This window comes from Scyliorhinus canicula, chromosome 14, assembly GCF_902713615.1.
Source record: "Scyliorhinus canicula chromosome 14, sScyCan1.1, whole genome shotgun sequence".
Classification (NCBI taxonomy): Eukaryota; Metazoa; Chordata; class Chondrichthyes; order Carcharhiniformes; family Scyliorhinidae; genus Scyliorhinus; species Scyliorhinus canicula.
Genome location: NC_052159.1, coordinates 119,100,267 through 119,113,382, shown reverse-complemented (window position 1 = coordinate 119,113,382; position 13,116 = coordinate 119,100,267).

Genomic DNA, 13,116 nt, shown 5'->3' with positions numbered 1-13,116 from the left:
AAGATTCAGCATATTTTAACAACAAACTCCATGTACAGAATATTCTATGCACAGTTGCCATTCACAGCAGGCGAAAGTGTAAATCAAATATTCAACTGCAGCAATATCCTGTTGCTATAATTTAGCCAGTGAAATTAACACAATAACCAGAAAAAAGGCAATAGAGATGACCAGTTCCACGATATTTATTTTGTCACTTGCTGATTTTGAGTGTTTATGAACACATTTGACTATTGGTTAAACGTTTCTTGAAAAGAACAGTCCAACATATTACATACTTCAACAAAATGTATGTGGGCTATCCATTTGTCATACCTACATTTTCACCAGTATAGCGTGGTGTCACCATTTAAAATGGATACCAACCTGATTTACTACACTTCAGTTCCTGAGAAAACTATAAGCCAGTAAGTCGAAACTTACATGGAAACATGCACACAATAAGCCAAAGTGCTGTATCTGTGAAATCCAAAACTCTAATCAGTAGTATTATTCTTTCCTTACAAGAGTGTGACAGCAACTACACAGTGTGAAATGTTTCATATTCATGCTGGCAATGAGGTTTTGCAAAGATCTGAGAGACTATTTTTCATACGAGTTCAGTGGTAAGCAGAGCATGTGCAAAGATTATGTTTGCATTTTATATATTGTTGTGTTGGTATGTATGTTCAGCCTTTCTGTTATCTGGCTCGGAAAGTGACAATGAGTCAGTTAAACATCAGTTTGCAAAACAGAAGATACAGCAATAATGAAACCATCCATTCCTGCAACCAGCCCAAAGCGCAAAATATCAATTCCTATGCATTTTGCCGTCACAAACACACCAAAAGCCAATTTCTCTGTTCAGGGGAGTTGGAAATTGCTAAGCATGCCTTTAAAATATATATCTAACCTCATTTTAAATGCAATGAATGCACAATTATGGACATTGGTAGACATATTCATGTACTGCAATATTCATTTTTAATATAATATATTTTTCATATAATAGATTAAATCTGCTGCAAAAATCATAAATGCTATTAAATTGTCTAAAGGCATTACAAATAAGACAGTATTTTGCACATATGAAATACACTATTGTGTTTAATTGCTGCTTACATTCCTAGAGGTCTTTAATGGCATGAAACATTAAGGAATGCTACTGGATACTAAAAAAATGAATAGCTTGTAGAAATTATGAGCTACTTGAATAGTTTAGCAAGGAATTAGTATAAAAGATTCTTATTTAAAGGAAAACCTAGTTACAATACCACTACATCACCGCGTGATATTGTAACTAGACTAGTAAACCAGAAACCAGGGTAATGCTCTGGAGACCCAGGTTCAAATCCCGTCACCATAAATGGTGAAACTTGAATTCAATAAAAAATCTGGAATTAAAAGACGAATGCTGACCATGAAACCATTGCCGATTGTTCCATCTGACTCCAGACCCACAGCAATGTGGTTGACTCTTAACTGAGCACCCCCCCACCCCCAGCGCAATTTGGATTTTCTTTTTGGATTTGTTTATATTGTCACGTGTACTGAGGTACAGTGAAAAGTATTGTTCTGCATACAGTCCAGACAGATCGTTCCAAACATGAAAAAAACATAGGACATACATAAATACACAGTGTACATACACTGACACAGACATCAGGTGAAGCATGCAGGAGTGTAGTACTACTCAGTAGAGAAGATGTTTGAAGAGATCAGATCAGTCCATATGAGGATCATTCAGGAATCTGTTAACAGCGGGGAAGAAACTGTTTTTGACCCAATTAGGAATGGGCAATAAATGCTGGCCCAGCCAGTGACACCCAAATCCCATGAATGAATTAAAAACACAATAATAATTTTATGCCACAGAATACAAATTCAAACTCAAAATATGCATAAATGCAGCATTCTATGTACTCTTTACTAACTTACTTTACAGCACTTATATTGATATTCAAACAAGGTATTTGGATGCGTGTTCCACGTTTTCCATTTGCAGGTCTATTTAGTCAAAGGATGCCTATGTAATATGTGTATACATTATGCATGCTTGGCCTTTTTTTGTTTCCTATACAACCGATAAATTGCATTGAGATGGAAATATTTAACATAATACAGGACAAATGTCAGTTTGATCCAGTTTAAACATTTACTTCCCTCCAAATCTGAAGGTGATAGGTTTATACTACATTCCAAGACATAGTGTGTAATCAAAGCTGACGCGTCCGTTCGATGAGAGTTAAACCGTGATGCTGTACCTGTCTGTTCCAGTGATTCTGGTGGATAGAAAACAATCTCACAAGAGCAATGAGATTGCCTGGTGTTAGCCAATGCCAAAAAAGAACAAATTTAACTGGACATTCTTCCCAGTTGCTGTCAGTGATCCTGTTTTGTGTAAACTGCCTGTCAAATTTAGCGGCATAACGAAGGACTGCACTTCAAAAGTGATTCATTGGTTGCGTGTGCCTTGCGAGATGCTGTATAAATGTAAATTCTTCTTTTGCTTTACATTTAAAATAGTTTCATTATGTTGCACCTCAAGCTCACCAAATGGGCAGCAATGTAGCAGTGGTTAGCACTGTTGCTTCACAGCAGCAGGGACCCGGGTTCGATTCCCAGCTGGGGTAACTGTCTGTGTGGAGTCTACACATTCTCCCTCCGTTTGCGTGAGTTTCCTCCGGGTGCTCCGGTTTCCTCCCACAAGTCCCGAAAGATGTGCTTATTAGGCGAATTGGACTTTCTGAATTCTCCCTTTGTGCACCCGAACAGGTGCTGTAGTGGGATTTTCACAGTGACTTCATTTCAGTGTTAATGTAAGCCTACTTGTGACACTAAAATATAACTATTACAGTCACTGCAGCCTAAGGCACTCAACTTCAAACAGGGTTCTCCACTGAAGTAGACAAAATTACAAAGTCAAATTATTTTTAATAACGTCCAACTTTAAATAGCTAATTTTCCTGGCTAGGGAATACCTACGAAAATATAATTTTACGACATTGGCCTTTAAACATTGGTCTTTAACATTCTCACCTTTAAACATAGATAAAACATTTAACTCCTAATTTCTAGGTAAGGACAGCTTCAGATTTGAGTTGGAACACAATATTGAAATGGTCCTTCAAAAAAGGTCAGAATTAGTTTCATCTGGTTATCAAAGGGCATTGAGAGAGAATATGCATTTCAGCGTAACAGACAGAACTGTGGCAAATTGAGTCAGGAGACAACATAGCTTTTCTTCACAATTAAAGGGAACTGAATTTCTTCTTGCAATGAGGGCTCTAGTTTAGAAATATTGCACCATTATATTATCTACAGAATCAGAATTAAACAATGAGACTATATGGCGATTCGTGCCTATCCTAATTCTTTGCAAGAGTTATCCAATCAGTTTGAACTCCACATCTCTCTTCCCCATAGCTCAATGTTTTCCTTTACAAGTTTTTATTCAATTCCCTTTTGAAAGTTGTTGCAGAATCTGCAGGCACAGCATTCTGGATAAGAACTTGTTGCATCAAATATATTTCTCATTTTTCATGGCCTTTTCAAACAGCTGGCACAGGCACAATGAGCTGAATGGCTTCATCCTGTGCTGCATGATACTGTCATGTCTGTCCTGACCTAATATTTGAGAGAGACTCTGAAGAACTTAGAAATCACTTCCTTCCTGGTACTTTTTCACCCCAAATGAGGAATTCCCTGAAGCATTGTTGCCCTCACTCCTAAAAGAGGTGATCGCTGAGCACAATGATTAGTCATCTTTGACAATTTAACAGAAAAGTAATGGTTTTGTTCTTTACAAATGACTGAGTAAACTTGCTCAGAATATAAAAGCAGACAGCAAAAGTTTTTACACATATATAAAGCAAAAAAGAGTGGCTAAGGTAAATATTGGTCCTTTAGAGGATGAGAAGGGAGTTTTGATAATGGGAGATGAGGAAATGACTGAGGAACTGAACAGGTTTTTTGGGTCGGTCTTCACAGTGGAAGACACAAATAACATGCCAGTGACTGATAGAAATGAGGTTATGACAGGTGATGACCTTGAGAGGAATGTTATCACTAAGGAGGTAGTGATGGGCAAGCTAATGGGGCTAAAGGTAGACAAGTCTCCTGGTCCTGATGGAATGCATCCCAGAGTGCTAAAAGAGATGGCTAGGGAAATTGCAGATGCACTAGTGATGTTTTACCAAAATTCACTAGACTCTGGGGTGGTCCCGGTGGATTGGAAATTAGCAAACGTGACACCACTGTTTAAAAAAGGAGGTAGGCAGAGAGCAGGAAATCATAGGCCAGTGAGCTTAACTTCGGTAGTAGGGAAGATGCTGGAATCTATCATCAAGGAAGAAATAGTGAGGCATCTGGATAGAAATTGTCCCATTGGGCAGACGCAGCATGGGTTCATAAAGGGCAGGTCATGCCTAACTAATTTAGTGGAATTTTTTGAGGACATTACCAGTGCAGTGGATAACGGGGAGCCAATGTGGTATATCTGGATTTCCAGAAAGCTTTTGACAAGGTGCCACACAAAAGGCTGCTGTATAAGATAAAGATGCATGACATTAAGGGTAAAGTAGTAGCATGGATAGAGGATTGGTTAATTAATAGAAAGCAAAGAGTGGGGATTAATGGGTGCTTCTCTGGTTGGCGATCAGTAGCTAGTGGTGTCCATCAGGGATCCGTGTTGGGCCCACAATTTTTCACAATCCACATAGATGATTTGGAGTTGGGGACCAAGGGCAATGTGTCCAAGTTTGCAGATGACACTTAGATGAGTGGTAAAGCGAAAAGTGCAGAGGATTCTGGAAGTCTGCAGAGGGATTTGGATAGGTTAAGTGAATGGGCTAGGGTCTGGCAAATGGAATACAATGTTGACAAATGTGAGGTTATCCATTTTGGTAGGAATAACAGCAAACGGGATTATTATTAAAACAATAAAATATTAAAGTCACAGAAAGTTGGTTTACAGGTGCAACAAGTGATTAAGAAGGCAAATGGAATTTTGTCCTTCATTGCTAGAGGGATGGAGTTTAAGACTAGGGAGGTTATGCTGCAATTGCATAAGGTGTTAGTAAGGCCACACCTGGAGTAGTGTGTTCAGTTTTGGTCTCCTTACTTGAGAAAGGACGTACTGGCACTGGAGGGTGTGCAGAGGAGATTCACAAGGTTAATCCCAGAGTTGAAGGGGTTGGATTAGGAGGAGAGGTTGAGTAGACTGGGACTGTACTCGTTGGAATTTAGAAGGATGAGGGGGGATCTTATCTAAACATTTAAAATTATGAAGGGAATAGATAGGATAGATGCGGGCAGGTTGTTTCCACTGGTGGGTGAAAGCAGAACTAGGGGGCATATCTCAAAATAAGGGGAAGTAGATTTAGGACTGAGTTTAGGAGGAACTTCTTCACCCAAAGGGTTGTGAATCTATGGAATTCCTTGCCCAGTGAAGCAGTTGAGGCTCATTCATTAAATTAAAAAAAAAAAATTTAGAGTACCCAATTATTTTTTCCAATTAAGGGGCAATTTAGCGTGGCCAATCCACCTACTCTGCACATTTTTGGGTTGTGGGGGCGAAACCCACGCAGACACAGGGAGAATGTGCAAACGCCACACAGTGACCCAGAGCCGGGATCGAACCTGGGACCTCAGCGCCGTGAGGCGGTTGTGCTAACCACTAGGCCACTGTGCTGCCCTCATTAAATGTTTTTAAGGTAAAGATAGATAGTTTTTTGAAGAAAAAAGAGATTAAGGGTTATGGTGTTCGGGCTGGAAAGTGGAGCTGAGTCCACAAAAGATCAGCCATGATCTCATTGAATGGCGGAGCAGGCTCGAGGGGCCAGTTGGCCTACTCCTGCTCCTAGTTCTTATGTTCTTATGACTGATACAGGATCCTATAAGCGAGCTCAGCAATGAAAGGCTATGGGGTTCAATTGAGTGTAAGCTTGGTGGTGGGTTTTCAGTGACACATACTCTTAGTGCTCTGAAATGTAATGTGCTATTTGGAAGTTGCTTTTTCTTCTTCTGAGAAGATTTGAGTTTTCAGGTGCTGTTTTCAGGTGCAAAGTGACCACTGCCCTCTGACCAACCCCTAAGGTAGGTGGCAGCAAATCATTCTCGTCTGTGATTTGTAACAGAACCAGGACTGATGCAGAACCAGCATCCTGCTTGACTGCAGTGTATTATAACTAAATTAATTCGACCATGTGAGCAAAGGCCTGTCTGCCAAAAATTGAAACAAAAAATGAAGACAAAGATTACAAATTATGTATTGAAAATGTAAAACAATGCAATAAATAAAATTATTTAATTTCACAAAAATGTTAGTCATAATGAATGAGAAAATGAATAAAGCTGAGACCAAAACTTTTTTGTACATCTTGGAAGGGAGTGTCTGTCTGACTAGTATGGCAAACTCCTAAAATGGAAATTTATTCAATTTCAGATGGGAAGTAGTAATTTTCACGTGAAAAGAGAAAGTTGGATTTGCTATTTTCCTTGATTAAAAAATAGCATTAGTCAAGAGAAACATATATCACATGCTTATGCACCGTTTTCACCGGAGAATAAATTTTCACATGCAACTATAAATCCGCCTCCGAATTATGGTGCCCTATTTACCTCCATTATCTTTCATCTCCTCCTTCCAGATAAAATCTAAGCTCAACATACATGACTAAATTGAATATTTAAAAATGTGGGATGATTTTCAAGCTAGTGTTGATTGCTCATCAGTTTTGTTTCTTCACATTCGGTTTAGTTTAGGGTAAATTTGCAGGTACCAAAAACATTGTTGAGAACCTCATTGAAGGCTAGTGCGGCAATGCCTTGTACATGTACGCATCTTTGATGTCTGTAATGCTGATTACATCATTACACCACGGTATTCCTTGGCACCAAATTAATTGCGAATTAATATTAATACTAATAAGATTGGCAACTGAGTGTTGCATCATCTTTTAAGATTGAAAATCTTGGCATCAAAGTTTTGGCATTCTATTATTTTGAAATGTTCACAAAGTCCACGCTCACAACCAGGCAGCTTGTATCAACAGAAAATAGGCAACTCTTAAAAAGGTTCTGCACAAGATATGGATGCCTAGGTTTATTCAGAATGTGCAGCTTGTGTTCATTTAGTTTTTTGTTCCCCAAGTTACAAAGCTATGCAGGAGTGCTGAAATCAAACCATGTGAAACTATTTCGTTTCGGAATCTTTTCGATTTTTATTAACTCTTTAGTGCAAGTGGAAAACCTTATGTTGATGGTCTAGTCCAAAATGGTTTGGAATTTTCTCGATAACATGGTTGCTGAATGTCATCTGAATTCATTATTTTCCTATGATCAATATAACTTTTTAAAAAACTATTTATTGGGAGGTGATGCATTTGCTAGGCATCCCTAATTGCCTGTGAAAAGTTCCATATAATGCAAGACCTTTCTCAAATCTGTAAAATGACTTATTTTCAAGTCTACCATTAATATACAATTAGGTATAGTAGAAGCACTCTTATGCAGAATTTTAAATGATCTTTTAATGCTATTTATCACAAGCCTGTGAGTAATGGAAGCTAACTTATCTTTCCCCAATTCATGGGACATTATCGAGGAATGGATGATGTGAGACTCTTTGGATAATGGGAAATACTGGACTAAGCAATTTCCTTTTTCTCTTTAGTTTTAATTTACTACAGGTAATTATCAAATCCACTCAGAAAGGAATTTTCAAACAGAAAAATGTAATAATTTATCAAATAGAAACTTCACTATTGTGATCTGAAGTTGAATACTGTGAATAGTGGTTGTTTAATGGACTAGGAATGCAGAGGCCAATAGGTTAATAATCTAGAGAACTTGAGCTCAAATCCTACCATGACAATTTGTGAATGTGAATGCAGCGTGAACAGACAATTTAAGCTATAGGGAAAGATTAGGAACTGTAGGTTAAGATTGTTTTATTTTAGAACAAGAGGGCCTGAGGGCTGCAAATTGAGTTGCTTAAAATTATGAAGGGTCTAAATAGATTGAATAGGAAAGACCTCTATATCCCTTCGCAGAGAGGATAATAACCTGGCAGTAGATATTTACAGTAATTAGCACAAGGATTAGAGAGAAGGTAAGGATAAATTTGCCAATTTATAAGAGGTGGGGGAGCTGGAAGTCAATGCTCAAAATGTTTGTGGCGGCAGAAAACTTCACCACAGTGGAAAGAAATGTATGTGAAGTGCCATAACTTGCAAGGCTGTGTAACAATGATGGGATTAGGTTGGATCAATTGCTTTTAAATTGGCAGACAAGATGGTCTGAATGGGTCAGTTATGTTCTATAATGCTGTTAAGAGTAATAATCACAAAGTTGGAAGATTGTCATAAATACCAAATGGCTTCACTATTTCTCCTTCAGCAAAGGAAATCGGTTGTCCTCATCAGGTCTAATCAAGTCCCAAACCAACACGGTTGACCTGCCCTCCAAAATAGCCGAGCAGGCAATTCAGTTGTATCACCCTACAATAAAAAATATAATTGCCCTGGACAATCAGCGGCAATCTAGACATTGGCAAGGAGGAAGGCACATCCAGCCTAGTAAATCCGTTTCAATGTTAGAAGGGGTGTCTCTCAGACCTGTCAAGCAACAGCCTGATGGAGCAGTTCTCTCAGAATCCATTAGCAGGACAGAGCACCTGAGGGAGGTGGGGAACAGTGGCTTGGTATCAGACTGGAGTGGTCCTGGGAGTCTTGAATATTTGATTCCATACATCATGAAATCTTGTGGTTTTGGGTTTAAACATAGGCAAGGCCACTTTCTGCTTCATCCAATGAATTTCTACTCCTCCATGGTGAATACCACTTGGAGGAAGCCCTGAGGGCCTGGGTGGGAAAAATAAATACCCATCATAAAGAGTGTCTCCGTGGTATCACCTGAGAGAGGAAACCAGGAAATTATAGACCAATTAGTCCAATATCTGTGGCTCGGAAATTACTATGAGTTTATAATTGAAGATAGGTAACTGAATATTCTGAAAACTATCGGAAAAGAGCCTGCATTGATTTGCAATGACATGCCTGACAAATCCGGTTGATTTTTCTTTTGAAAAGGGATCTACAGCAGTTAACAAAGGAATGCCTTGTGGTTACTACTTATATCGTCTTCAGGAAACATGTGAGAAAATCCCTCGTAAGAGACTGTTAGTTAAAGTTGAAGCCCGTGGAGTTGAGGGCAACCTAGAGGGCTGGTTATCGCACTGGTCCAATGGCAAGAGGCAGGACATGGTGCGACTAGTGGTGTCCATAGGGATCTATGCTGGGGCCTGAGATTTTTCCTTTATTCACGACTCCAATAATGCATAGATAATGCAAGTTTGCCAATGACACAAAGATGGGCAGCATTGTAAGTAGTGCAGACGGTAGCAAAACATTAGAGGTAAAATTGTGGCAAATAGATTTTAATGTAGATAATTGTGAGGTCATTCATTTATAACTAAATAGGAGCAGAGCACTTTTTGTGAAAAGCAAGAAGCAATGAAGGTCCGAGTCTTGGAGTCCATTGGGGTATACAGATCATTGAAAGGTCTTGGATAGGTACAGAAAATTAACAAGACCAGTGGAATTACTAGAGACTATCAGAAGTCATGCTCGTTGGTTAGATCACATCTGGTGCAGGGTTTAGTTCTGTGACTATATCTTAGAAAGTAAACACTGGCTTTGATTGAGGTGCAGCGCGGGTGGTAGACAGTGGTAGTCCCCAAGTGTCAGTGCCAGGATCAAGTGTTAGATCTAAATAGCTTGAATCTTGTATATATAATTTTAGCAAATGGTGTAAATGAAATGAATCGTGTGCAACAGGACATAGATGAGATGGGATGCAAAATCGGCAGACAAGTGACAAATGGAATGCACTACAGAGAAGGTGACATTTTGGCAGAATGGAGAGGGAATATAGACTTAATATCATAATTTTAAAGATTAAAAATTTAAAGATAAAGAGGGACCTGCAAGGCTTGTGTGTATCAATCTTTGAAGATGGCAGCACATAGAGAGTGGTCAGCAAAGAAAGAGAGTGGTCAGCAAAGAATGCAGGATCTTGGGCTTCATAAATAGAAGCATCGAGTACAAAAGGGAAGTTATGCTGAGCGTTTATAAAGCTCTGGTCTGGCCCAACTAGAGCACTGTGGTCACCACACTGAAGACCCTGGAGAGAATGCATTGAAGCTTTACCAGACTGCTTCAAAGGATGGTAGGTGGGGAGCTAAGTTACAAGGTTATGTTGGAAAGGATGGGGTTTTTTTCAGTGAAGCAAAGAAAAGCAATAGATTATTTAATAGACGTGTAAGCTAGACAAGGAAAAAGCCTTCCCATTACCTGTTGGTATAAAGACTTCAGAGTTTGGACAATAAATAAAGGGGGAATATGACTAAGAACTATCTTACATTGTGGGTGATAATAATGTGGAACTCACTTTCCAGGAGTGATATAAAAAGTAGAAACAATCAATGGTTTCAAAAGGAAACGTGATAGGCACTTGAAGGAAGTAAACTTGCAGAGTTGTGGGGATAGTGTAGCATAGTGAGGATTGACTGGATTGCGGGTGGAGCTGACATGGACTTAATGGGCCGAATCCCCTTTTGTGCCAAATATATCTCTGACAGATTTACTGTAATGACACTTGAACTCCAAGGGCTAAATCATAAGACAACGTTACTTTGAGATACTATCAGAAGTATGTGGAGGCTTTGGAAATGGTGTAGACAAGACCACACCACCAGAAGGATGTGGAGGCTTTGGAGAGGATGCAGAGGAGGTTTGCCAGGATGTTGCCTGATCTGGAGGGTGTTAGCTATGCAGTGAGGCTGAATAGACTCGGAATGTTTTCATTAGAACGGAGGTGGAGGGGTGACCTGATAGAGGTCTACAGGATTATAAGGAGCATGGATAGAGCGGATGGGCAGGAACTCTTTCCTAGGGTTAGGGATCAGTCATCAGGGGGCATAGGTTTAAGATCCGTGGGGCAAAGTTTAGAGGAGATGTGCAAGGCAAGTTTTTTTTAAATAGAGGGTGGTGAACGCCTGGAATGCATTGTCAGGGAAGGTTTGGAAGCAGATACATTAACAGCATTCAAAAGGCATCTTGACAAATACATGGATAGGATGGGTATAGAGGGATACGGCACAAGAACGTGCTGACGGTTTTGGCCAAGGTTGGTATCATGAATGGTACAGGTTTGGAGGACCAAAGGGCCTGTTCCTGAGCTGTATTGCGCTTTAACTGCACTAGATGACAGATTTTCATTTTATTGTTGAGATGACTTTTTAAACTATATCTTATGCATCAACAATTACATAACTGGAACTTTAGTCCCAGGAATTAAGATGATTAAGAGGTGACAGATTAAAGCTTCTAAACTATTAAGGAAATCTTATCAGGCAGACAGAGAGAAACAACTTCCGCTGAAAGTCTAGTGGACATAGTCTACAATTAGAGACAGACTTATGGGACTTAAGAAACACTTCAACACTCAAAAGGATGGAAAATATTTAGAACTCTCTTATGCAACTGATCATTTTTATTTACGTCAGATAATAAGGGATATAGGCCACAGATCAGCCATCATCTCACTGAATCGGCAAACAGGCTAGATAGACCAAATAGCTTGCTACTGTTCTATGTCCATAGGAGAGGTGAGAGTGACTGCCTTTGACATCAAGGCACCATATTAAGTATTGCGCCAAGGTGCCTGAATATAAAGAAGTCAATAGAGATCATGGAAAAACTTTCCAGGGACTGCAACCCAAGTATCACCAATAAATTTCATACCGTCATCATCAGGTCAGAATATTCATTGGTGATTGCACTGTTTAGCTTTATTCACAATTCTGATATGGAAGAAATCCATGCTAACATGCAACATGTGATATGTATGTCATACAAATGCTGGGTATGTCCATCTCAGTAACGTGCAGCCATTGCCTGTCGCAATCAATAGAATCACCAAATCACTCACTACAGAGCTAATAGATCAGATCAAAGCTTTGCAGTCCTGCCACATGCAATTGTGAATGGTGGTGGAAAGTTACACAACTAGCTGGAGGGGGCTGTTTGATGAACATCCCCATCCTCAATGTTTGTGGAAAAGACCAGGCTGAAGAACTTGCAACCATCTTCGCCAAACTTTGGAGTGGATGATGCATCTCGGCCTCCTCCTAAGGTCTCCATTATCATAGATTATCACAGCTCCAGGGTCCCAGGTTCGATTCCCGGCTGGGTCACTGTCTGTGCGGAGTCTGCACATCCTCCCCGTGTGTGCGTGGGTTTCCTCCGGGTGCTCCGGTTTCCTCCCACAGTCCAAAGATGTGTGGGTTAGGTGGATTGGCCATGCTAAATTGCCCGTAGTGTCCTAAAAAGTAAGGTTAAGGGGGGTTGTTGGGTTACGGGTATAGGGTGGATTCGTGGGTTTGAGTAGGGTGATCATGGCTCGGCACAACATCGAGGGCCGAAGGGCCTGTTCTGTGCTGTTCTATGTTCTATAGATGGCAATTCGATTCACTTAAGGAGTGGTGAGGCACTGGATACAGAAAAGGCTATGGACTTTGACAACAGCCTGGTTTGGTACAGAAGACTTGTGTTTTGGAACAAACTGCACCTTGAGCCAAGCTGATGTAAGAGTTAACAAAACTGGCAGCTACCCAGAATCACAGAATTGGCCCAACTCTCAAGAGGAGCAATTTACCTAGTGCCACTCAATGTATTTTCCCCATAGTTCCACAGTAAGTATTTTCAGATAACCATCCAATTCCCTCTTGAATGTCTCAGTTGAATCTATCTCCACCATACTCTTCAGGTAATGCATTCCGAATTCTAACCATTCGCTATAAGAAAAAGTTATTCCTAATGGTGTCATTGCTTCTCTTGCTAATTACCTTAAATCTGTGCCTTCTCGTTCTTGATCCTTTCAGAAGTGGGTGCAGTTTTCCCTGTCTACTCAGACAATTTTGAAATCGGTCAAGAAAATCTCAACTTTCTCTTCACCACGGAAAATAGTCCTAATTGAAGTTGCTCATCCCTGGGACCACTCATTAATCTTTTCTGCACTCTCTCGAATGCCTTCACATCCTTCCTAACGTGTGACATCCAGAACTGAAGGTAA